This window comes from Aulonocara stuartgranti (genome assembly GCF_965226115.1).
Source record: "Aulonocara stuartgranti genome assembly, chromosome: 23".
NCBI classification, from domain to species: Eukaryota; Metazoa; Chordata; class Actinopteri; order Cichliformes; family Cichlidae; genus Aulonocara; species Aulonocara stuartgranti.
Genome location: NC_138958.1, coordinates 48189852 through 48214278, shown reverse-complemented (window position 1 = coordinate 48214278; position 24427 = coordinate 48189852). Strand labels below are relative to the sequence as shown.

The 24427-nt window shown below is 41.2% G+C and overlaps 1 protein-coding gene and 1 long non-coding RNA gene across 11 annotated transcripts in view; one reads left to right on the top strand and one right to left on the bottom strand.

Annotated features, from left to right (window-relative positions):
* LOC309701488 (NACHT, LRR and PYD domains-containing protein 12-like) overlaps window positions 1-24427 on the bottom strand; it is a 100961-nt gene that overhangs the window by 29883 nt on the left and 46651 nt on the right. The window lies entirely within an intron of this gene.
* Window positions 1396-9971, top strand: LOC309701546. Of its 10 annotated transcripts, none has more exons than XR_014275058.1 (6): window positions 1396-1434; window positions 7282-8040; window positions 8516-8646; window positions 8895-9002; window positions 9108-9229; window positions 9372-9971. It is a non-coding gene; the product is annotated as an uncharacterized lncRNA (long non-coding RNA). The 10 variants fall into 10 exon arrangements; XR_014275059.1 differs by having other exon boundaries at window positions 1420-1434; window positions 7277-8040; XR_014275060.1 differs by lacking the exon at window positions 1396-1434 and adding an exon at window positions 1885-2015 and having other exon boundaries at window positions 7277-8040.

The following is a 24427-nucleotide window of genomic DNA, read 5'->3' as shown; positions in this document are numbered from 1 at the left end:
CAACCAATGAATTCTTAAGACGGAAATTTAACTTAGATGTGAACGCCTGCACATTTTGTGAAAATGATATTGAAAGTCTGGATCACTTGTTTTTCTACTGTGAATCAGTGCACTCCTTCTGGACTGACATGTGGAGCTGGCTACAGTCCAGGAGAATTCAGTTACCACATTTGACGGTGACAGTAATAAAATTTGGAATACTTGCTGAGAATGCAGATTTTGACCTGTTGATTAGGACGATTTTGTTAATGGGAAATTTTTTTATTCACAAATGCAGATACTTTAAAGCTAAACCATGTATAAACAGATGGCTGAATGACTTTAAACTCTGGGCTAAATCGCTGAAACTTGTGAATAACAAGAAAGTCCTTAAACTTGTTGTTTTATTTAAAGAGTTTAACCTATGTTAAAAAAAAAAAAACTCCCTATTTTATAATCACGACTGCCCTTTTTTTGCACGTTATTTTTTGCCTTTGGTTCAAATCCTTCAATGACTGTTCTTTCTTTTTGTGCTAACTCTTTTAGCTTTGTGCTTATTGTTGTTGTTTTTTTTTTGTTCGTTTTGTTTGTTTGTTTGTTTGTTTTGCTATAATGCTCAACCGAGGATGTAACGTAATCGGATTAATGATGGTGCCTTGTATGTTATACTGTTGTTTGTAAATAAAGTTTAATTTAAAAAAAAAAGTTTCTGTCGCCATTTTAGGTTTTAAAAATGTCGTGATAAGGGCGGGTCTTACTGTGAACCTGCGCGCTCATTGGCTAATAACTTGAGATTGACAAGCCGTTATCCAATGAGCGCGCGGCTTCTCCCAACATAAAGTAGTTTCCTTTGAAAAACCAAAGTCTGATTACTTTTGCCTCCACTGACGGAGCCTGTTGTTCCCGCCACAGAGACACAGTAATGTCAGAGCGGTGTTAACACTCACCTGCCTCAGCACAGCTCTCACTCTCTTCCTGCTCTCTCAGCTAAACTCACTTCCTCTCTACTTACAAGAAACCAGCGCTCAGAGGAGCCGACCGGCCTCACGTTTCATCCACAGACACGAACAGTGTGGAATTATTTTATGTCATAAGAAGAAACATATTCATGTTAACACTCACCTGCCTCAGCTCCACCTTCCTCCTCCTGCTGCTCTGAACTAGTGATGGGTCGTTCGCGAACGAAATGGCTCTTAGAGCCGGATCTTAGACGTGAACAACGCAGCCGCCTCCTTATCACGAGCCGTCACATTTTTTTTTTTCTTTCTCTCAGCCTCTCTCTCTCTCTCTCTCTCCCTCTCTCTCTCTCTTGCACTTTTTTCCTGCTTCACTCAGCATGCGAGCCTTGTGCTTTACGCTGGGCAGAGGGGGGAGGGGCGGTAGTTACACTCAGTAGCACAGGAACAGAGGCAGAGAGAGAGAAAGAGGCAGGGCCAACAACGTCACATTAGAAAGGTATAGTAATCATCCACAACTATTTTCAGTTGGAGATGATAAAGGATTCAGAAAGTTTATTCATGCAGGTCCATATGACAGAGAATATGCATGTTCTTTTTGTTTTCATATTTTAATTTATATTTAATTGTGTTGTGGTTTGCAGTGTTTTGTGTTGTTTCACTTTAAATTTGTAAAAGGAAAAAGCTGAAAATTTAAACAGTTAAAAGTTGAAATGTGAATAGTTGATTTTTGTATTATATAATTATTATTATTATTTCATTTTTATTATAATGTGATATATTATATTATTTATTACATTTTATGTGGAGTGAATAAATAAAAGTATATTTACGGTGGCCCCTAGAGACAAAGCACATACAAACTTCAAATCACGTACAAACTCCAAATCACGTACAAACTCCAAAACATGTACAAACTCCAAAGCACATAAAAACTCCAAAGCACATAAAAACTCAAAACACATACAAAAGACAACAGAAGTGCTCCAGGATGCTGGGCGCAGTGTTGAGCTTTTGTTACCTAGTGGCTACACAAGCCAGCAAGTACCAACGACCGGATTTGGTGTGTGGTAGTAACAGGTAGATGAAATTTTTTTTTTAAATTATTTGAATATATATGAGTGCCTGTGTATAAATACACAAACAATACACACATGCTTTCAATTGTGTAATTTAAGTGATCTAGTAGCTCTGCTTTGGAAGTTCAGTTCATGCTAGAAATGTGTTTTGGAGTTTGTACGTGTTTTGTCTCAAGGGGCCACCGCATATATCTACCATAACCACTTTTTTTTTACGTCAGTAATTCCTTTTGTGCATAATTTTATATTATTGTTAATAATAAATTAATTAAAGCAACAAAACAACCTGAAGAGCCGGTTTGGAGCCGAAAGAGCCGGTTCTCTAAAAAGAGCCGGAAATCCCATCACTACTCTGAACGGAGGATCAACACTTTCACTTTCACTGCTCCTCCCTAAACACAGATGTCACGGCTCGGCATGGCAAACCGTGGGAGGTGTGGGGAAGCAGGACCCAGGCGCGGTGCTCTATGTACAAACAGTGCGTTTATTTACAGTGTAACAATAAATCCCCGTGCTTTCCCTGACTCCCGTGTCGTGTCTCTCCGTGACCAGTCCGTGTCTCAGTGCTCTCCGCTCGCGTGTCTCAGCACCCCTCGTGCTGGCTGCCGTCTGGCGCTCCACACTTCTCCTGGGGACACAATAGACGCAGCCGTCAGGACACATATAACCGCGGGCATACACACACTAACTCAGTTCAACAGGATGACTAACATGGAGTCTCACGGAATGATCCCGCGTCGGTGGGAGCTCCAAGACTCTCCTAAGTAGCTCCCCCGACGTGGCCTGATCAGCAGCAGGTGTGTGGCTTCGGGTGTGGCCAGACCGTCAGCAGGGCCACACCCACCAGGCCTGAAGGCGCCCGCCGAAACACATATACACACACGCAAACAGGGAGAAAGACAGCAACACCAAATATACATACAATAATAATAATATAATTCATAACTGCTCAGGGATCCTGGGTCGCTCAGACCCAGGATCCCTGACAACAGAGGATGCTGGGACTTGTAGCTTTTACCTTGTGTGATATTTATGGCTGTGACACTAAATCACAGCATGAAAACTTCCTGCAAACATGTCACAGGCGATAAAAGTTTCACATTAAAGGTGAAGTTATTTTTCTGTCTCATGTTCAATAAACAGTGAGCTGGGAAAACTGAAGAACAGACTTCAGACGTTCCCTGCAGAGTTTCTGCTGCTCGGTCGTCTGCATGTTGCTGAGACTGAGCTGATGATGAAGCTGTGATGGGTTTATGGCACGTTTGGTTCTGGAGAAGAGTTTTACTGCCGGTGCAGGTGAAATGATCAGAGGTTACAGCCTCTGGTTAAAGTGGAGGCAGCGATCAGGACGGCTGAGCAGCAGAGGTCTCGAGGGTCCTAAAGTGTAAAAGCATCAGTGTTAGTAACACAAAGATCACAGAATGGGATCATCCACACAACACTAACATCTAAATCCACGGCAGGAACTCTTCCAGTGTCCTGAAAAATCTGTGTGCACGATGCTGAGATTAAAATCTGTCTGCTCATCTTAATGCAATATTTACTAAAGTCTGGTAGAAGTTTTACTGATTCTGTAATAATCAGCTTGTTACCATCACATAATGAACTCAGCCATGACCAATGAGGCCGTCCTTGTGCGGTTCTCTGGCGCTGATTCTGACTGTGACCTTCACCTCTGCAGGGTCGCCTCTGCTCGTGGCTGAGCTCGTGTTTGTCAGGCTGACAAAATAAAAGCTTCTTCATTTCTGTGGCTGAAGAGGAGTCTGCTCTTCTTCACCAACAGGAAGTGAAACATTTCTCACTGATTCTGAAATCTTCACTTGTTTCACAAATTCACAGTAACACACACACACGGTTGTGTTTTCATATCCTTGTGGGGACATCTATTTGACATCATGCTCTTCTCAGCCTTTTACTCTAACCATTAAGACTGAATGCCTAACCCTGACCTGACTGTCCCTGACACTAAAACCACATTCTGAGTCTCACAAATGTCTTCAAACTTGTGGGGACGGGCATTTTGGTCCCCACAAAGACATGTAAACATGCACACACACAGGTATTAATGACCTCACAGGTTCATGTTTGGGGCTTTTAGCATCTTTGTGTGTCGCTCAGATTTAATTCACTCTTGTTTTGAGGTTTTGTGCCTTTTTGTTTCATTCTTTGTGCGTTTATTTTATCTTTAAGCCTTTCAGGACTCGTGCTGTTGGCTTTTTCCTGGTGTGTTATTAGTATTTTTAATTTCTAAACTTATTGTAAAAGAAGGACCGATGGAACATTGATGTGAAAATAAACATGATCATTTAATGTTTTTGTCAGTCATTAAAAAATAAATCCTGGTCTTTCATTTTGCTGCTGCATTGTTCACAGAAACACATATTTTCCTGTTTCTTTCTGTTTGTGTGTTTCTGCTTTTGCCTGTTTAGCGCTGCTGAGCAGGAAAACCCAGACGAACAAAAACCTCTGTTAAGTAAATGTTTGAGTCACTTTGGGTCTGAACTGTAAAAAACTGCAAACTGAAACAGATTTGAAGGCATCACAGGAACAGCCTCACATTCAAAACATGAAAGAGAGGACTTTTATTTTGAAACACTCAGGAAATGACAGAGGGAAAGTTTTTTAATTAAAACAAATTATTAGTTTATGCATTCTAAGTTCATACAACCACCAAAACTGTGATGATCCTCACATCAGCTTTACTGTGTGAGGTCACATACACGATCATTAATGTTACTATTATTATTATTATTAATATTATTATTATTATTATTAGAGACTTGCAGAGAGAAGAGGTGGAAACATTTTGATTTTCATAAATTTAACAGACTAAAAACCTACAAACATGTTTGGTGCTGAAGAAAAATGGAAATTATCAGAACATCAGAATAAAAAAAGAAAAGCTCAAAGTGAAACCTGTGGGGAGGTCTGAGTGAGACACGGCAGAGCCCCACGGTGAGTGTCTGTCCGTGTCTGTGGAACAGCAACGTTTGGATCACTTGCAGTCGCAGAGCAGCGCGGCGCCTCGCAGCGTCCAGTGCTCGGGCGGCTGCACGCTCCTCAGCTGCAGGGAGAAGATGAAGTTCAGGTCGGTGCGTCGAGGCTTCTTGTAGACGGGACACGAGTACAGGCTGACCGCCCCCCCACCGCCCCCCCCCCCCCGCCGCCAGGGGGACGCTTACTGTCGGCCATGTTGGCTGAGCTGACGGCGAAGACGTGGACCACAGGGAGGGGGGTGAAGAGGACCTGAGGGGCCGAGACAAACTTATTATTACTGAGCAAAAACAAAAATACTTTGATTTCATTTAGTTCCTAAATTGCTGACAAATTAATTATTATTTCATAATTTTTCATTAAATTAATCTTTAAGATGTTTTTTAAAAATGTTTTTATGTTAATTTACAAAAAAATACAGAAACAGTAAAACGTTGGACTTTTGAACACTGAAGTTTTTTTTAAAGCTTCAGTTTATTATTTTAATCTAAGTTAAAAAACACTGATTTTAAAAAGACAAACTTTGGGCGGAGCCTCAGCGAGTTTGGCGCCATGTCTGTCCCATCCCGCTCCATCCAGAAAAAGACCATAGATATAGACTCCACCCACATCTCCAGGGGGCGGAGCTTAGACGACCTCCCTCATCATCTTGGTGACATCGTTGCTAAGGGTGACCATGTCCAAGGCCCAGCCCCTGGACAGGTTGGAGCGTGTCGTCTCCTGGCGCATGGCGGTCAGGAAACCCTAAAGCAGTGGTTCCCAAACTTTTTTTGCTGGGCCCCTCTTGTTTTACAAGAAAAATGTTCGCACCTCCCTCCCCTTCTCGCGCGCGCACACACAAACACAACCTCCAACCACACACGCCCATATTTTGCTCCATTGCGGTTTATTTCACACCTCAAACATTTAGTAAACAATTAAGCAAATACAAGTATTGTCCTGCATGACAAACCTCAGGATGCAGGTTATTATTACTCTTTCCTGCTGGCACACCTGTCACACCTGAGAGTCAGCTAGAAACTTACAGTGACGTGGACATCATGCAAAGACTGCCAGACTCTGTAATACTGCAAATGATCAGTGACTCAGGTTAACACTAAACTTTAAACGGCACCTCTGTGTCTCTGTGTGCTGAACATCTAGGATTGAGTCAGGCTGCATCAGCTGAAGCTGTTATTTTTTATTCAGGTGTGGGGAAAATACGTAAGACTGCAGTGAAGCGATGCACCAGATGAATCCCTGGCCAAAGGTATCGTACTTAAATCAGACTACTGATCCAGCCACATCAGCCTTTTGTGAGGTCTGTTTAAAGTTGACTAAAAGTGAACTGCAGGTTCCTGAGAGGTGGACTGTGAGCACAGAAACACATGTTCATACATACAGCTGCAGCAAACTTACATTAATTTTAAATAGATTTGTTACTCTGATGTCTGTCTCTGTGTTAGTCCTCTGACAGACTGGTGACCTGTCCAGGTGTGCTCTACCTATGACTACTGGGACAGGCTCTAGCCTCTGTAATAGAAATTTTCTGTTATTCTCATTTAAAGTATTTAAGTGCTTATGCATATGCTTAGTTGTGACACTGTTACTGTTCAGTGAAAGTTTCTAAAACTAGATGAACTTACTTCAGCGTCAGCAGTTTGAGAAAACAACTCCCTTTACAGGTGCTGATAAGGCCAAGGGCACAAAACAGCATAACCATTGATCCGTTGAAGTGTGGTAGGATCAGTTTGTAACTTCCTCTTCCTTGGAATGCATAAAGGAGGAGGAGCACCACTTCTGTGGCAGCGCTGACATGACTGAACTGTGATGTTTGATGTGTGTTGGCGCAGTAATAAATAGCTTGATCACAGCTCTTTCTGTGTTGAAGACTTTATTTTAAAAATTCCACGACACCTCCCCCCCTCCCACTGTGAACATGAATTAAATATTCAGAAGACATTTGTTTAAATAGTTCTACAAATCTGAGCTGTTGGTGTGTCCTTGGATTGTGTGGTAATAATATTAGAGCCTGCAATCTTTCTTACTGAATCTCTACTCTGAGTCATGTTACCTGAGATTAATTCTATGTTTACCTGTCAGCCTGGACGAATGTGCTGTGTGAAGGAAATTAAATTAAATCAGATCTGAACTGCGTACAGTTAAGGAACCTGTTCATATTTGATTGAAATATGAACCAGTGATTTTTTTGATTGCTGATTCCAAGAGAGTCTTTGTGGAAATCCTGTTTGGCTTTTTGTTATTTTAATTCTCTTCTCTGTTTTCCAGAACAGTTCTCCACAGTCGCTGTCCACATGGGTCAGTGGGACCAAGAAGCACTCTGCTAATGTGTGGACTCTGCCCAGCAACATCCAGCAAGACCCAGACAGCGTTTTCTATCTCCCAGCTGGAGTTTTTTGTTTGTTTGTGACTGGAGAGTCAGATTTTTGTTGAGCTTCACACTTGCAGAGGTAAGTCAGTTTGCAGAGATCCCTCCCACCCTGGCTTTTATGTCCTAGATTTCTTATCTGAAACAGTAATATTTCAGTGACTGCTGCTTATACCACAGGTTAATACACTCTACTGATCCCTGATAGGAGAATCATCAATTTTGGCAACAAAGAGCCTGGTGGATGTTTGTTTACAGTCTGATGATGGGACATCATGCTCTGCATCTTCAAAGTTTGCCTCCTCATTATTATTCATACCCAGTAATGTGAAGTATGCTCATATCTACTATAACTGAACAAACGCGGTGGTCTTCATTTATGGAGGCTGTTGAGTCTGAATGTTGGATGTTGTGTATCTCGTGTTCTCTGGGCTTTGTTGTCCTCAGTCTTTTCGCAGGATCAGAAAACAAAACCAGGAGGCGCGTAAATGTTTCTTCTCCATGATGTTTCTTCAAATGTTTCTTCTGGATGATGATAAGACTGTGACACGGGATGCCACCTTTGGTCTTGTGATGAAGCAAAGCTCAGGAAGAAGTGGGATTAACTGGTACCCACATCTGAGAAGGATGTACAGGGGCACCTGCAGCCAAATCCAAGCTTCAGGTTAGTTGTAGTTGCAGAACGCTATAGACTGAGACAGCTGAGGCATCAAATGTTTGATTAAACGGATGAAAAAGAGAAGTTTCTTCCCCATAATTATCACTTCTTAAAATCTGTAGCAACTTCAAGTCTGTCAGCGTGCTGAGCATGCTCAGAATGTGACAATATATTTTTGTTCAATATTTAATTTCTTTCAGTTGCAATTGTTAAATGAAAAAAATATATATATTCTTATAATTTAGCAAACTAATTTAGCAAAAAAAATATACATATATCTGTATTAGTTTTAATAAATTAATTTGACACCTGTATTGAAAATACCATATTGTATTCATACAGAATCAGTTTGGTATCATTGTTTGTCTGATTGCTGAAACTAAGAGCTGCTTTGATCTGTTAAGATCTAAAGTATCCAAAGTTGAGCTCTGATGTTTCTTCACCCCTGTGTGTGTGATATGTGATTCCTACATGCTGGCAGAGCAGAGCGGCAGTTTGTGCTCACAGATGGTGACGGTGTGGAGAGACGGTGGTGTTTCCTCAGAAGAACCAGCAGAGTCACTTGCTGACTGATGTTCGTCTGCACTGCACAGAGGAAATCAACTGACCGAGGTTTGTCCAGTGACGTGTTATGAAATGTATATTTGTTTTATGCTTACAGTTATGTTTTTCTTGACAGAGGCTCTGCAGAGGTTAGACAAAGCAGAGAAAACATGTGCTTTACATTTTACTGTGATTTATTGAGATATTTGTTGCCTGATGTTCAGCAGGAATGGAGAAATAGAATCAAAGGGAGATGTTTTTGCTGTTTTTGTAATGATGTAAATCTTCAATATTATTTATTTGCTTGGTTATATTAGGAGTGTTTCTGAGTGAGGGGGGAGGAGTCATCATCCAGGTAAAGTGACATAGATCAGTGGATACACTTGTCTCCCCTTTAAAGGAGACGATCCAAGTCATCCTTAAATGTTAGTGCTTTCAAATACACAAACATTTTTAAAGGACAAAAATGAACATCCAACTTTGACTGTAACACAAAATAAATCTTTGCATGTGTGTTTTCAAACTCTCAGATGGGCAGCATATCAGTCTTGGACTGTGTAACCTGCCGGAGCAGCACTGAATGACCACCACACATGAGCATGTTCCTGCAACATTCAGCATCTGATCCTTCATCTGTGTGCTTCTGCTTTTGGTAAGTAGAGTTACCCAACTCCAGTATTTCTAAACACATGCCATCCATTTCTGACGGCCTGGTTACTTCCTGTCAGTTACTTTAGAAACCATGTGGTCACCTGACCTAACACTGTTTCTTCTTCTTCCCCTTAATGTTCAAGTGTCACGTGTCAAACAGCTGGAGAGGAAACTACACCAGTGTACTGGGATGTTTCACCAACACGTGCCAGATGCTGTTCCTTCACGGTGACATCACCAGAGACAGCCCCACCCACCTCAGGACCTCGCCATTGATCATGATGATTATAATGATGACAGCGAGCGGAACTAAGACTGTAAAAATCCACGACCAGAATGTTTCTTTCTAATTATGAATGAATACTGAGAGCCTCTTTCTGTGTTTTGTCTGTTTTGGGGTTGTTTTTTTTACCTCATTTGTTTCTAACAAAGTTCACAAACTCACACAGTTTACATTCTGTATGTTTCCATCTTTACCAGCCACACTCTAACTGCATTTAAGAAAATAATCCTTAGAAATCGTCGTTTTTCTCTTTTGTAATTGATGATAATTCAGTGAATATACTGCGCTGCTTCCTTCTATTGCGTCACACATTGCTTTAAGTTTTTCAGTGTCCAGTTATTTTTTACTGCTGTTTGAATTCTCTGTATGTTTGACCCTGTAGACTGTTTGATGGACTGCTTGTCTTCCTGTTTGTTACCGCCGCCTGTTTTTTAATAAAGATTTGGATTTCTGACTTCAACACAGCCTCTGCGTGTCCTCCCTTTGTGTCCTCTTCCTCACTGAATGTGTTGCATGTGTCACAGATTCCTTTTATTAACAGCTTTCCCACAGTGAGTTGCATCAGCATTCATTCACAGCACATTTCAGAAGGATTCAGATTAATACAGTGATCTTACAGTCAGAATGATCCTGACAGAGTGCCACTGTAAATGATCTTTCATCAGGTACATTTTAAAGTTCAGGAGCAGGAGTTATGAAGACTCATGCTGGCATTAGGACTAATAATATGTACTTACAAAGTCAAAGTTTTTTAATTATGCTAGAATACTGGAAGACAATCAACTTTTAGTGTTTTCCGCATATTAATTATTCTGAAATAGAGACGGTGACCCTAACTGTACAGAAGCACTAAACAACTGACAATCTAACAGACATCATTGGCCTGAGCCGTCATGCACAGTGAGTCTGATCCTTTGCTGTGAGAGTCTGACAAGCATGTTTCTGGTCAGTTTGGAAGAAATAATATCACAATGTTGATCTTTTTTTTCAATATTCCTTCTCTTTTACAATATAAACTGTGATCAAAGGTACTTATGTTCACAGCATGTAATAATACTGACAGTCCAGGGCATTGTGGTCTGTTGAGCTAGGGTTAGGGTTAGCAATTCAGACATATGTAATCAATATTAAACGTCTCTGACGTGGGCCACTGTCCGCAGTGTTGGGAAATCCATACCAGGCTGGAACGAGTCAAGGTAGGTGAGCATCCACGAGAAGACACAGCAGATGCATCCTACTAATACTGACAGGACCAGGAGACTCCAGAAACCGAGCATCTTCTCTTCAGTGCCATCCTCTCCTGTCACCCTCTCTGCCCGCAGCTCTTTGAGTATGGGGTAGATAAGGGCGCAGAGAAACCCTTATTACTAATTTGTATTATAATTCAATTTTCATGAAATATTCATATTCAGTATCGGTCCTTTTATATTAATAACCACGTATCCACCCAGGCTCATGGTGGGGCAGGGCTCTGTCCTGGGATGCTTGAGTACAAGGTAATGTACACCCTGACCAGGTATCCAGTCTGTCAGAATTGTTTTCAATATTTGGTTCAAAAACATGAGTGACAACAAAAATCCAACTAGGATTCTTGCATATGATGAATGAAGTCTGTCTTTGACTGTATTGTCCAGCTGATCCATCAAACCCCCAGCAGGTGAACCTTATTCATGACATAACACGGCAACAATGTAAAAAATGAAACAGCAACAGTCTAAATGTAAAGTGCATTCTAAACTCCTCTTCAATAAATCATATGCAAAGAGTCATTCGGGACTGTAAAACGTGAACTACAGAACCCAGAGTCTTCATCATTAAATCTCTGGTTGCTTCATTTTTCTATCCTATATCAGATACTTTAAGGTTAGGTTAGGTAAACTTGCATTCTCATGGTGAGGCAAAGTGCTTTATGTGTGTGTGTGCGTGTCATGAACGGCTATAAAAGGCCTATAATTAAAGAACAAAGCGGGGTTTGAGTTCGAGTTGCGTCAGACTGTCACTACTTGTAAATGGAACGCAGCCTTCCTGCGGCGGACAGCTAATAACAGGAATCGGACGCGGTCCACCCAAGTCCACAGCAACCACCATAGCAACCGCCTAGCATGACCTTAAAAACACATTCTGTCTTCATAACTATCAAAAATGTGAAATGATTTGCAAAGTGTGAAAGTGTTACAGCTGCAGAGAGCTATGGCGGCATCTTTGGAAGCTGTTTACATAGCTAATAATATACAATGTAACCATGGAGACAGTCAGTCACGTGAGCTAGCGGTGCATGTTTACTACAGTGAATAAGGTGATTGCGTGCACAGCGTCCACACTCTGCAGAGGGTAAAGACATTACTTCAATATTGTTTTATATTGATATATATTAGCCTTCTGTTGACCATCACCTCAGGTTCATCATCACAGTTTCAGCATACAGATGCACACTGTCTAAATATGAACACATTCAAAAACTCATGTCTCAGAAATAAGCACAGCTGTTCATGTTTGTCATTAGAGTTTTATTTGTAAGAAAATTATGAACTTCATATTGTGCATCAAATAAAAGAACATTTCACAACTCTGAGTCAACAGAAACAGGAAACAGAAATGTCTCTAATGCAGACATGTACAGTGTAGTGTAAGCATTAAAAGATCATAAAGGAAACACTAACATTTATGTGAAACTAATTGTAATAAAAAAATGAGCAGGTGCTTTATAGATGTAAAAGAAAGAATCTGAAAACAACACTTTTTTGGTCTAAGTGATCAAAGTAGAAAACAGAACTGATGTTCAAGAACAAACCGTAGCTGCACTAATATTACACATCTCCATTGTTGTGGTGAACAGACATGTTGCTTTTAAAACCACATGCAGTGTGTGACCGTGACTGTTCACTGAGACCATGAACGCCACTTCGCTGAAGCCTTCGCCTTCTTCTTCTTCTTCTAAATTGGAAGCAGAAGGAGCACGAGCTGCTTTGATCTACTGAAAGGAAAAAGCAGAACATCTGAGCTGAAACCATTAAGACAGGAACAATCATTCAATGCAGTGTCTCACGTATCTTAGCCTGTTACAACTGTTGATACAAGCTAAATACGGTTAACACACAGTGTCAGGGAGCTCCAGTGTGGGAACTAGTGGCTTTAGGTTTGTAGTCATTTAACTTTCATCCATTCATTCATTTAATTCAGGAGGAAGAAATGTCAGGTTGATGCAGGCTGGTTACATGCATTTGGTCCCATGCTGTCTTTAACTAAATGACTTGGTTCACTTTATGGCTGGGCTGTATGTGGGGTTATATCATGTTATTTGGGCAGGAGTACCTGTCCCCTGTTAGACTTAGAAAGTTTCTCCATAAGTAGAGTTTCTAACTCTTCTAGCACATCTGTGGCTGACAGCTTTTTGGTGGCTCTTTTCTCTTTGTGCTGACAGCTTTTTGGTGGCTCTTTTCTCTTTGTGCTGAATATCAACACTGAGATTTCTTAGACTGTAAGCTTTACTTCAGCACAACCACTTGTAGAAGCTGCCACTCCAAATGTCTTTTGATAACAAGAAAAAAATACCTTTTCAGTCCACGGCCTGAAGTTCTTCTCTGACATCTTCTGCCATCAGCTTTGTCTGCTGGTTTGAAGACAATAAACCAGAAAAAAGATGATTTAGTCACTTTGTCTGCATCATGCAGCTCGAATGTGTCGTGTAACGATGTTGAATAGCCGTCGTTATCCTTCTGCTGTGTCAGTAGGATTGTACTGTACAGCATCTCATTGATATGTGAGGAATGCTAATGTAACACGATAACAGACTTACATCATTAAAACATAAAGGACAGGAGATATTTAGATATTTTTATATTTATATTACATTTTATAGCTGACGGATATTACTAAATAGATAGAATTTACTAAATAGCTGGATGAACATGAAAAATATGTCTATAATAACAAATGACCATGAGAGCCAGTAGAATTAATTCAACTGGACACTCAAAAGACGTGCTTAAATGCTCTTTAAGTGGCAGAACAGATGAACAAACAGTTAATCGCTTACCTCAAGTAAGAAATCTGCTCAGCTACTTTGAAAACAGCTTCTAACTGGTTCCTCCTTTAACAGGATGACGGCTCAGGGGTAAGGCCATCATGCAGTCCAGCAATCTTTATGGTTCTGCTTTGATTCACCAGGAACTATTAGGGAAACCTTCCAGCGCCTCCTGTGAAAGACACAGGGACAAACACACAAACATTTATTAACATGTTCCAGTCTTCCAGTTTGATTTCTCATCCTGTGGACAACAACGTACATGGATGCAGGTTTATTGTTAACTTTTGTAAGGTTTATTTACTGAACATATCCAGCTGCAGCTCCACTGTGATCCTGAACTGGATAAGCACTTAAGAAAATGTGTCAATAAATGCACATACATCAGGTTATTATATTTATCCAAACAGACGGGACCAATAATGCTTCACTGAGTCAGAGACTTTAACGTCTCTTCTATGTAAGAATGTCTCGTGCTGATAGACCTGCAAACTTGACAACAAAGGTTTTTCAGACTACATGTAGCTGTCCTCTATGTCAGCTCACACATTTACATTTATGTCACACTTATTTCTGCTTTCCCATTTTATAATTATTACTTACATTTTGATTAGATACCTTGAGTTTGTAAATGATCAGATTACATAATTGGAATACAATGTATCCAATTCAGGGTTGCGGGAGGATGAAGCCTATCCCAGCTGATACAGGACAAAGACAGGCTGCCAGTTTATTGCAGGGCTAACACGATATGTGTAACAGAAAATCCACTTAAATGTTTGATATTTCTTATAATAATCATAATTATGACTATTATTTAAAGGTTTCTCAGGTTTATATTTTGGAGGTTATAAAAAATCAAAATGTATTTATAACCTCTAAAATATAAACCTGAGCTGTTTCAGATTCTGACCTCTGACCTCACTGCAGCTCCCTCTTGGAAGTACGTCTGCTTCTTGTCTACCCCCAGTGTTGACCGCCTGCCCTTGATATCACGTACTGTACCTGAGGAACAAAAAAGGACAAACACTTGCCTTCATTTAAGAAGTACATTCATATAGAGGTAATCTATGGAAACACACTAGTTCGACCTTTGGGAGGAATCAGTTCCTGTGAAACATTTCTGTAAATGAACATCATGTGGAGAATGAATGAAATGAGTTCTTCAGGTGACTCAGCAGTCCCACACTGACAAATGAAATCTAGTTAAACTATTAAGCATCTTTGCTCTTCTGAAATCTGTGTTACACAACAACAAACATAAATTAGTAACAAAAATACAGCTGAGTAGAGGCTTTACAAACCACCAGCAGCCATAATGCTAAATTTTAATCTTCAAATGTTTCTGAGCCGTTTCAACCTGCTTTTAACACATTAAAGTCCCACAGTCAATGCAGCCTGACTCAATCCTAAATGTTCAGCACACAGAGACACAGAGGTGCCGTTTAAAGTTTAGTGTTAACCTGAGTCACTGATCATTTGCAGTATTACAGAGTCTGGCAGTCTTTGCATGATGTCCACGTCACTGTAAGTTTCTAGCTGACTCTCAGGTGTGACAGGTGTGCCAGCAGGAAAGAGTAATAATAACCTGCATCCTGAGGTTTGTCATGCAGGATTAAAGGAGCCAGGCTTTGTTCACACAGCTAGGATTGTATTTTACACTGACCCTGGGTCAGTATAAGTATCATACAGTTTAAACGAAGCACTGAAACTTGCACATATTTATTACAGATGCACTGAAGCTAATCGAGATATTTGCTGTCAATCTGTGGCTGCGATTAAACACTTTACTGGAAACTTTATTAACTAGTAACTTCATCAGTCATGACAGAAGCTAATATTTCTGTGCTAACATCGTTTAAACAGTAACAGCTTTACTCCAATATAAGCTAACGTTTACACTGTAACTTTAAGCTAGCACCATAAAGACGGTAAAACACGTAATAATATCTACAAATGCATCTTAAAGCTGTTATATTAGCACTCTGTGTATTACTAACATAACCACATTAACATTACTGACACTCGCTGACTTTTAATAGTCATTCTATAAATGCTGTCCGTTTAAATGGTCTTACCTGTACACACTGCATATCCACCGGATTCCAGCCAGAGTGGATTCTGGAGTCTTCCACGCTCCTGTTAGTGATCCTCCATCTGGATGGATGAGAACAACCTTCTGAACAATCTAGCAGGAGATGGCCCATATCTATGGGACTGATTTGTGCTAATAACGCCCATTGTATGGACTGATAACAGCCGAAGCGGGTGAATAAAGTCACCCAGTAGCTAGCTGTGCCATTACCCAGCATACATCACTCCCTCCGTAAATGCAATAAACGATACAAAAGTATCGTTCTACCTGTTTTCCAGGTAGTTGTTTACATTATATAATTTATTGTGTTCTGTATACGTCACTACAATGTGATTTGGAAAATGTCTAAATATACCGACAACAGGCACTTCCGCAGCAATCTCTTCAATCGGAGGGCCCTTCACGTCAATTCCCGACGCGAGAGGGGTACCCTGCGCGTCCATAAGTGAAGCACAGGGAGCCTGACCATGCGTCACACGTTTGACGAGTTGGGAGTGAGAACCTGTTGTTCATCCACATGTAAACGGCGTTTCGAATCACCGAAAACTGAGATTTTTTAAAACTCCTTTTTTGCGTTTACATGTGGACGAGGAATACAGAGTTGGTCACGCAACGTCAAAGATATGTGCCTTTTTTTCACGTCACGTGCGCGCATTATTTTTTACATGAGATGAATTGCAGAATGGCAGATAGAGACAAAATACTGTTAATCTGACTATCTGCAGGTTTTACACGCTTACATACACACATGCAGTTACTGTCCCTCCATTTACAAAGGCAGAGGCGTCACGGTGTGATTATCTTCCCTTTGGTTTCACCTGCACAAGTGCCGAGGTAGGTATTGATAGCAATGTTGAATATTATTACACAGGAAAAAACAACTACATGTAAAATATGCTTCACCATATTTTCTAGTCTTTGGCTTAGAATGAAGTTGGTTTGGACATATATTCAGCGATGCTTCATCTCCTGCTTTGCGTTTCTGTGGGTGCGCCCAATTTCTGTGGGCACAAAGTGTTAAGTGTGAAACAGGGCAGATCTGTCGTGGTCCTGAGTCATTGACCCAGTGTTTTGAGTTTGTTGGTATTATTTTCCAGTTTCTGCTGTTTTGTATTTGTTCTTAGGGTTTGAGTTGTGTGTTTAGTGTTTCTATTGTCCCTACCTGTGTCTTTCCTCTGTGTTCTGTTCGTGTCCCCAAGTTGGTATTGTGAAACAGCCTGTGAGTTTCCTGTTTTACTTTGTAGGTTTGTGTCTCGTTATGCCCATTAGTTCCAGCTGTGTCCCCTCCTGTCTGCCTGTGCTCCTCGTCGCATCGTCTGTGTTACACTCACCTCTTCCAGGCTCACACGCTCACTCCTCTTCAGCCACTCACCCTCACACCGTTACACTCTCATGCCAATCCAGCAACAGGCAATCCACACAGGGTCAGGGACGCGTCCAGGAAATCTAGGTACAGGAAAGAACAGGTCAGGAACTCTAATGAACAGTACTGAGAATCAACTCAATGATTTAGCACAAACTGAGAAGACTCAACAAATCACCAACCTGTGGCCTAGAGTGTCCTGGTGCCACGTGCACTTATGGACACTCTTATGTTCGAACATGGTGTTCGTTATGGCCAAGCTGTGGTTTGCACAGAAGTTCAATAACAAAACACCACTCGGGTTCAGGTCCTGGGGTCCATTCCTCCCAATCACGCCCCTCCAGCTTTCACTGTTGTTGCCCACATGAGCATTTAAGTCTCCCAGTAGGACCCTCCAGTGTCCCACCCAGGGACTCCAAGAAGGCTGGGTACTCTGAACCCCAACCCGGAGGCACAGATAACAAACCCTCTCATCCACTGGGAGAAACCCCAACATACAGGCAGCAAGCTGAAGGGACACCAGGATACCCACCCCAGGCCGCCGCCTCTCACCAGGGGCAACTCCAGACTGAGACAGAGTCCAGCCCCTCTCCAGGAGGCTGGTTCCAGAGCCCAAGCCGTGTGTTGAGGTGAGCCTGACTATATCTAGCCGGTTCCTCTCAACCTCACGCACTAACTCAGCCTCCTTCCCCACCAGAGAGGTGACATTCAATGTCCCAATTGCCAGTCTTGGGGTTTGGTTCGCTCCTGGACGGCGCTCACAATGCACCCAACACACATTAGTTGGTATCAAATGAGCACAACTGATCATTAATCCCACTCCATGGTCCTTAGGGTGGCACAGTTGCTTCACTCTCTCCTCTTATTCCATTAGAAAGCATTCTGTATGTCCCTAATATAACTGAGAACTTCAATAAAATCTCTGAATCTAACAATATAAAAATGGCACTGAGTCTGTGTCTGCATTTGTGTGACATTAATGTTCCACTTTAACTTGGAGGTTTTGACTCCCACTTTTAACTCCTTCTCTTAATGTGGACGATCATACAGCTGGCTTCTTGAAAGGGGGGTGGGTGGGGGGCACACTACAGCCAAACTACACAACAGGACAAATGAAAAGAACAATCACAACTTCTCCTGTATCAGTGTGTTGCAGTGATTGTTTAGTTTTACTATCACTCAGTGTTTCTCATCAAAGGCAGTGCAACTGTCTGTGACACTGTGGCACTCTGTCAAGATTGTTGCACATTTGTGTCTCCTTTATAAAGTCAAACAGGATTTTGAATTGTCTGACATTTGCACGGGAACCTGGAGGAGGGAGACGGGCCTTCTTCAGTTTCCTAAGAAACTGTAGTAACTCTAACTCTACTCTAAGAGAGAGATCCACTAATGCCTCGCACCAACACAAACTGGGTTCTGGAGTCAAAGAGCTGTTAGTGTTTACAAATCGAGCGCAGCGACAGGATTGTGTGTCAGAGACAGAATCTCAAAGATTTTTGTGACCCTGATGAAGACCCAATTCTGGACATTCAAACTGTGTTATGAATGTTTTTAACATCTACAGATCATTATCCAGATATTTAATACAAATAAGCATGTCTTATTTTTGTGTTTTATACATTTGAACTCACATCTCCTGTGTTTAGAAAACAGCAGAACTTTTGTAATTGGCCCAAAAAACGAACCATGTCTGTAAGCGCTGTTTTGAGCCTTTTAGCAAATCTTGCCCTAAACAGCCTGTTGCTGTTACAAAGCAGAGAAAACATAGTGGAGTCTAATTGTTGCACCGTGGAGCTCAGCTGAACTCAGTTCTGGGAGTTGAAATCAACAGAAAGTGTTTCATTTGACACTGAAACAGTTTCTTTTCCATCCATGAAGGAAGCTTTTGTATTTCACTCAGCAAAATATACAGTCTGGACTGCACAACATTTCAGACTGCATGTGATCTGTGCAGAAAAACATCGAGCTTCATGGACACACGCAGGTCCTGCTCCACTTCCTGCTGTTGCCATGGCTTTGCTCTCGTCTTGCATTCAGTCTAATTACAGCTTCTTATTCAAACTCTGCACGTCACTAATTCCTGGTCTCTCCTTGTTGAATACTTTTTATCTTCAGCTGTCCTTGAAATCATTGAAAATCATACAGTTATGTCTATAAGACTTTGGACAGAAACAACTTTCTCTAACTTTGGTTCTGTAAATTACAACAATGAATTTGAAATGATACAACTCAGATGTAGTTTCAGCTTTAATTCAGTGGGTCTCTCTCAGCTCCCTCCAAGGCCATCCACCATCACAGGTCAATAATAATGACACTGACCAGTGTACCATTCTGCTGCCTCCTGAAATCCCAGTGCCTCCACCCACTGCAGAGGTAGGTCTCTGCAGAAAGCGCAGATATTCTACTGCTTTTTCTGTTAATGATGAAGAGGAACATTTGATGCCCAAACGCATGAGGCTGATGAGTTGGGATGTCTCTAAGTCTCCAGCTGCTGAGAAGGAGTATGTTTGCTTTACGTGTCCTGAAGACAAGAGGTCTGAGTTACCTCTCAGCTCCCTCCAAGGCCATCCACCATCACAGGTCAATAATAATGACACTGACCAGTGTACCATTCTGCTGCCTCCTGAAATCCCAGTACCTTCAAGTCCTGCCCCTGTTGGAGTTCTAGAAACTGTTGATTTTCCTTTTGTTGATAATTAAATACATGTTTGTGGTAATAAATACATTTTTGAGCAAATACGTGTTGAGATGATTCGGTTGCTTATGATGGTTATAATTATCCAAACAGTATTATTCCTAATAAGATCTTTACTTTTTCTACTTATTTTCTCCATGAACTATTTTGATGTCTATTTTGAAGATCCACTCATATCATGACAGTATGCTTATTCTCAGTAGAGTGTATAGCCACATGTGAACAAATAATAAATTAAAGTCACTCATTAACAACTTACCACATACGCCGGAGCTGAATTCAAGATGTAAGCAGACGTTTCACAGATATCTTGGTTGTCTTTCCATTTCCTACACTAACAGTATCCTGAGAATTGGCTTATAGAGCTGATATAAAGGTGAAATTTGATGACTTAATCGAAGCATCATCAGCTTAAATGCAAATGAATCCACTGTACTTGAGGTAACCTAACACTGACCATGAACGCCACAATCACTGTGCGCCAGTCCAACACAGTGCTTTACTGTGAACTCACCACAGTACTGCAAACTAAAGTGTTTATCTTCCAGTCCAATCCAATCCATCTTTATTGAGAAAGCACTTTAAAAAACCCAGGACAAAACCAAAGTGCTGTACAGTAAATGAGTTAAGAACAATAGAATAAAACATAACAGTAAAAAAATAAAACACATAATACATAAAAAATGTAAACAGCCCTATATTTCAAAACAAGATAAAACAGCAAAAATAAACTAAAAAACTCAAACTAAAAACCAACATCTTACAAGGTGTCAAAGGTCAGGGTGAAGAGATGAGTTTTCAGGAGTGATTTAAGAACAGGCAGAGAAGAAGCCTGTCTAATCTCTAAAGGCAGATCGTGTCACAGTTTCAGAGATGCTGCAGCAAAAGCACGATGTCCTCTAAGTTTACGCTCAGTCCTGGGAACATTCAGGAACAGCTGATCAGCTGACCTGAGACAGCGGGTGGGTTTATAAGACTGTGGCAGCTCAGAGAGTTAAGATGCAGCTAGGTCATGGAGAGCTTTAAGAGACATTAATACCAATAAGCTGCTAACATGATGTTGTATTTTATTTACATGTCTGTTTTAGCACTTTAACATTTGCATCTGTCTAACTGGCTAACCATGCAAGACTATTGTAAGCATTGCTCTGTAATAGTGCGACATTTTGGACCCCAGGAGGTCCTTCTGTATCTGCACGATGTTTGACCTGCAGTCTTTATAGCCGCCTATGTATATTCTTTTAAACCTTTTTATTGTTTTTAAATGATAGTTACGGACCAAATGTTAAACTATATAGTTGAATATATAGTTAAAGTGTTTCTCTAGATACAGAGAAAGGTTTTACATCAAAAGGTCATCTGTCTGCATATAAAACAGAAGCTTTCATGCAGATGCACTTCCTGTTTAGAGACTTTGAGGTTTAGGTAGTGACGGGGGTGATTTACTGAGCGTGTAAGTTTTCCTCCTGTCAACACACTCTACAATGCCGCCCACATGCCACTCCTGTCCAGTCTTGAAAGCAAAACATGTATGTATAGTATAAAATGGTGAAATGCTGATTTCCATGTTTCAATTGAATCACTTGATTGTAATCAATTGATTGCAGAGACTTTTGTCAAGACCCTATAGAATCAGAAGTCCCGTGAACATGCACTAATAAAAGCTGCAGTTGTAATAGGGGATAAAGTGGTGTGCACAATGTGTGTTTGGATAAGATGTCAGTAATGCATTCACATTAAAATCACAGGGTTTCTTTCTTTTTCTTATTTTTCTTACATATCATGTAAAAAAACACTCCTGCAGCATTTTTTCTCTGCCACAGATTTAGGAGAGGAAGAGTCCAGCATTTCAACACTTATGCAAATGTTAGTTTATTTGATAGGTGCATCAGTAGTAATTATTTAAATTAGAGTTTTCAGCAGTGTTGTTGTATTTACAGCAAAGTGCCTGCAAAGTGTAAAAACTAATTAACTGATGATACTAGACCCTTAAAAGAGATAAACACCACTAGTCAAGTCATAATGGCTACTTACAAATACATAAGCACTCAACACAACCCACACAGTGATCTAATGCACAAAAACAAAGGAGACTTAAACTGGCTGAATCAATTACTGTTAAAAAACATGGAGGAAGGCTTCCTGTGGTGTCTGGCTGCAGTATAGGTCATAAACCTGCCTCCTGCATTACAGCAGACAGGTCAGGGGTCAAATGAAAAGCAAAATGTTTACCTCAGATAAGGGATGCACCGATACCACTTTTTTGGAAACGAGTACGAGTACGAGTACTTGCATTTCAGTACTCGCCGATACCGAGTACTTAATAAAAACATGATTTAAATTTACAGGTAACAGCTTTAGTCCTATAATTTAACAACAAACAAACAAGGGACTGGTTTGGAATTAAGAACATTTATTTAAAATGAAAAGCATGTTGTATGCAACATATTACAGAATAAATAATTATAAAAAAAATGTAAACAGTGACAGTGCAACTCAAGTATTTTTCAGTTTATTGTAAACTCTGCCGCTTTGGACAACACAAGGGGCATTAATAAACATCTTTGCCATTTAGTGCACAATATGTGAATAAACTAACAACATCCACTGACATAGAACTGTGGCAGTCAGTGCAACTGAGGTAGGTATTAACATCAAGTCTAAGATGACTCACTAAATGGAGAGAAACAGTGAGTGGCAGGGTTTTTTAAGAAAAGTAGCTTTTCTGCATCATCAGCAGTCAGACTGTTTCTGTTTTCATCTATAATGTGTGACACTGAGCTAAAAAGCCTTTCACTGTCCACACTGCTACATGGGGCTGAGAGCTATTTACAGGCTATTTTAGCCAAAGTGGGGAACCTGATTTTGTTGACACCCCAGTACTTCAGAGGACTGTCTTCACGAGGGCTTGGGGCCTCTCCGAGGTATGTGTCGAGCTCAATGGCAGCACCTGCTGCCAGCGGCAGCCTGGGCCTTGAGGAACAGTTTAGTAGGAGGTTCTGCAGCTTCTGCCCGACTCCCCTCTGCCTCAGCTCTAGAAGCTCCTGCTTCAGGTGCAGCTTGGCCTCTGGAGCAGTGTTGTTGGAGAAGAAGCGATCTTTATACCTGCACAAAATTCATAAATGTATTAATATGTGGAAAAATAGGACTGATGTCATGTAATATGTGCTGTTCCAGCGTGTCTGTACGTCCTGCTGCAGTCTCTTTATTGGCTGGTTGAGCTGTCCCTGAATGTCCTCGAGGCGGGAGTAGGCTAAGGCGGAATGTTTAAAATGCCCAACTATTTTCCGTCCCACTGCTTTAGCATCAGCTATGCTCCTCTGTGCTAATAAGCGTGGGTAAATAAGCGTGGGCAAACTCTTTGTACTCGTTGTCGTGTTGGGATTTTAGGTGCTTGATTAAATTACTTGTGTTAAATGCGCTACCTTTTGAGCCTCCTCTGGACAATTTCGATGAGCATAATTTGCAGTCCGCCTTTGTTTTCGTGTCTTCGTTCACTTTGAAATAGTTCCACACGGCTGACTTGTCTCGCCTCGCTTTCTCCCAGCTCTGAGATGCAGCCGGGGCCTGTGGGGCGGGCACTCGGCGCCTGTGATTAACCCCTTACATGCCGCTCAAACATAGACAGGTCTCAGACCGTGGTATCAGTCCTCGGTATCGGGGAACTTTTAACGAGTACTTTAGAAAATGTGGTATCGAGGCCGATACCAGATACCGGTATCGGTGCATCCCTACCTCAGATTAAATATTTCCCAAAGTAAATTGGACTGAACTGGCCAGTTAAATACACGAGAGGATACGAATAGAAAAAAAATATCTAAAAACAAAGAATGAAAACCAACTATTAATTTAATACTTAAGTCTGTGAAGGTTCTCAGTCATCCAGGTCATCGTAGTCTAAGGAGCTTGGAAAGAAAAGCGTCTGGACTTCTTGAGTTGCTTGAAGACGTTTCACCTCTCATCCGAGAAGCTTCTTCAGTTCTAAGGGTCAATGGTGGGGAGTCCCAGACTTAAAACCAGTGGGAGTTTCCCCCCAAAGAGGGACAAAGGACCCCTGATGATCCTCTACCTAATCACATGAGCCAAGGTGTGAAAGCGGGTGTGGGTCCTAATCAGCCAGGGTTTCGGGTGAGCTCATTGTGAAACCTGGCCCCACCTTATCATGTGATTTCCTGAGGTCAGATGGCCCAGGATGTAAATGGTCTGAGATCCCTTCCCAGACGCCTTAACGTCCAGTGAAAACAACACATCATTTTCTCTCCAGTTACCCTCAGCAGTCCAACAGACCTCCAGCACCAGTAAAACATTAACCAGAAATTGTTTATGGGACATGTGTCGTTATTTATGTTTGTGGAAATGTGCATTAAAATTAAAATAAAGATGCTGGTGTCTGACGTTACTGACTTCCCAATTGTGTGGCTTCTGGTGTGGCCTTCACAATTCAATTTTCAATTCAATTTTATTTTCTCAGCGACAAATCACAACAATATTATAAGGCAGACCCTACAATAATACATACAGAGAAAAAGCCCAACAATCATATGACTCCCTATGAGTGAGCAGTCTGGAGACAGTGGGAAGGAAAATCCCCCTTTTAACAGGAAGAAACCTCCAGCAGAACCAGACTCAGGGAGGGGCGGGGCCATCTGCTGCGACTGGTTGGGATGAGAGAAGGAAGACAGGATAAAGACACGCTGTGGAAGAGAGACAGAGGTTAATAACAGGTATGATTCAATGCA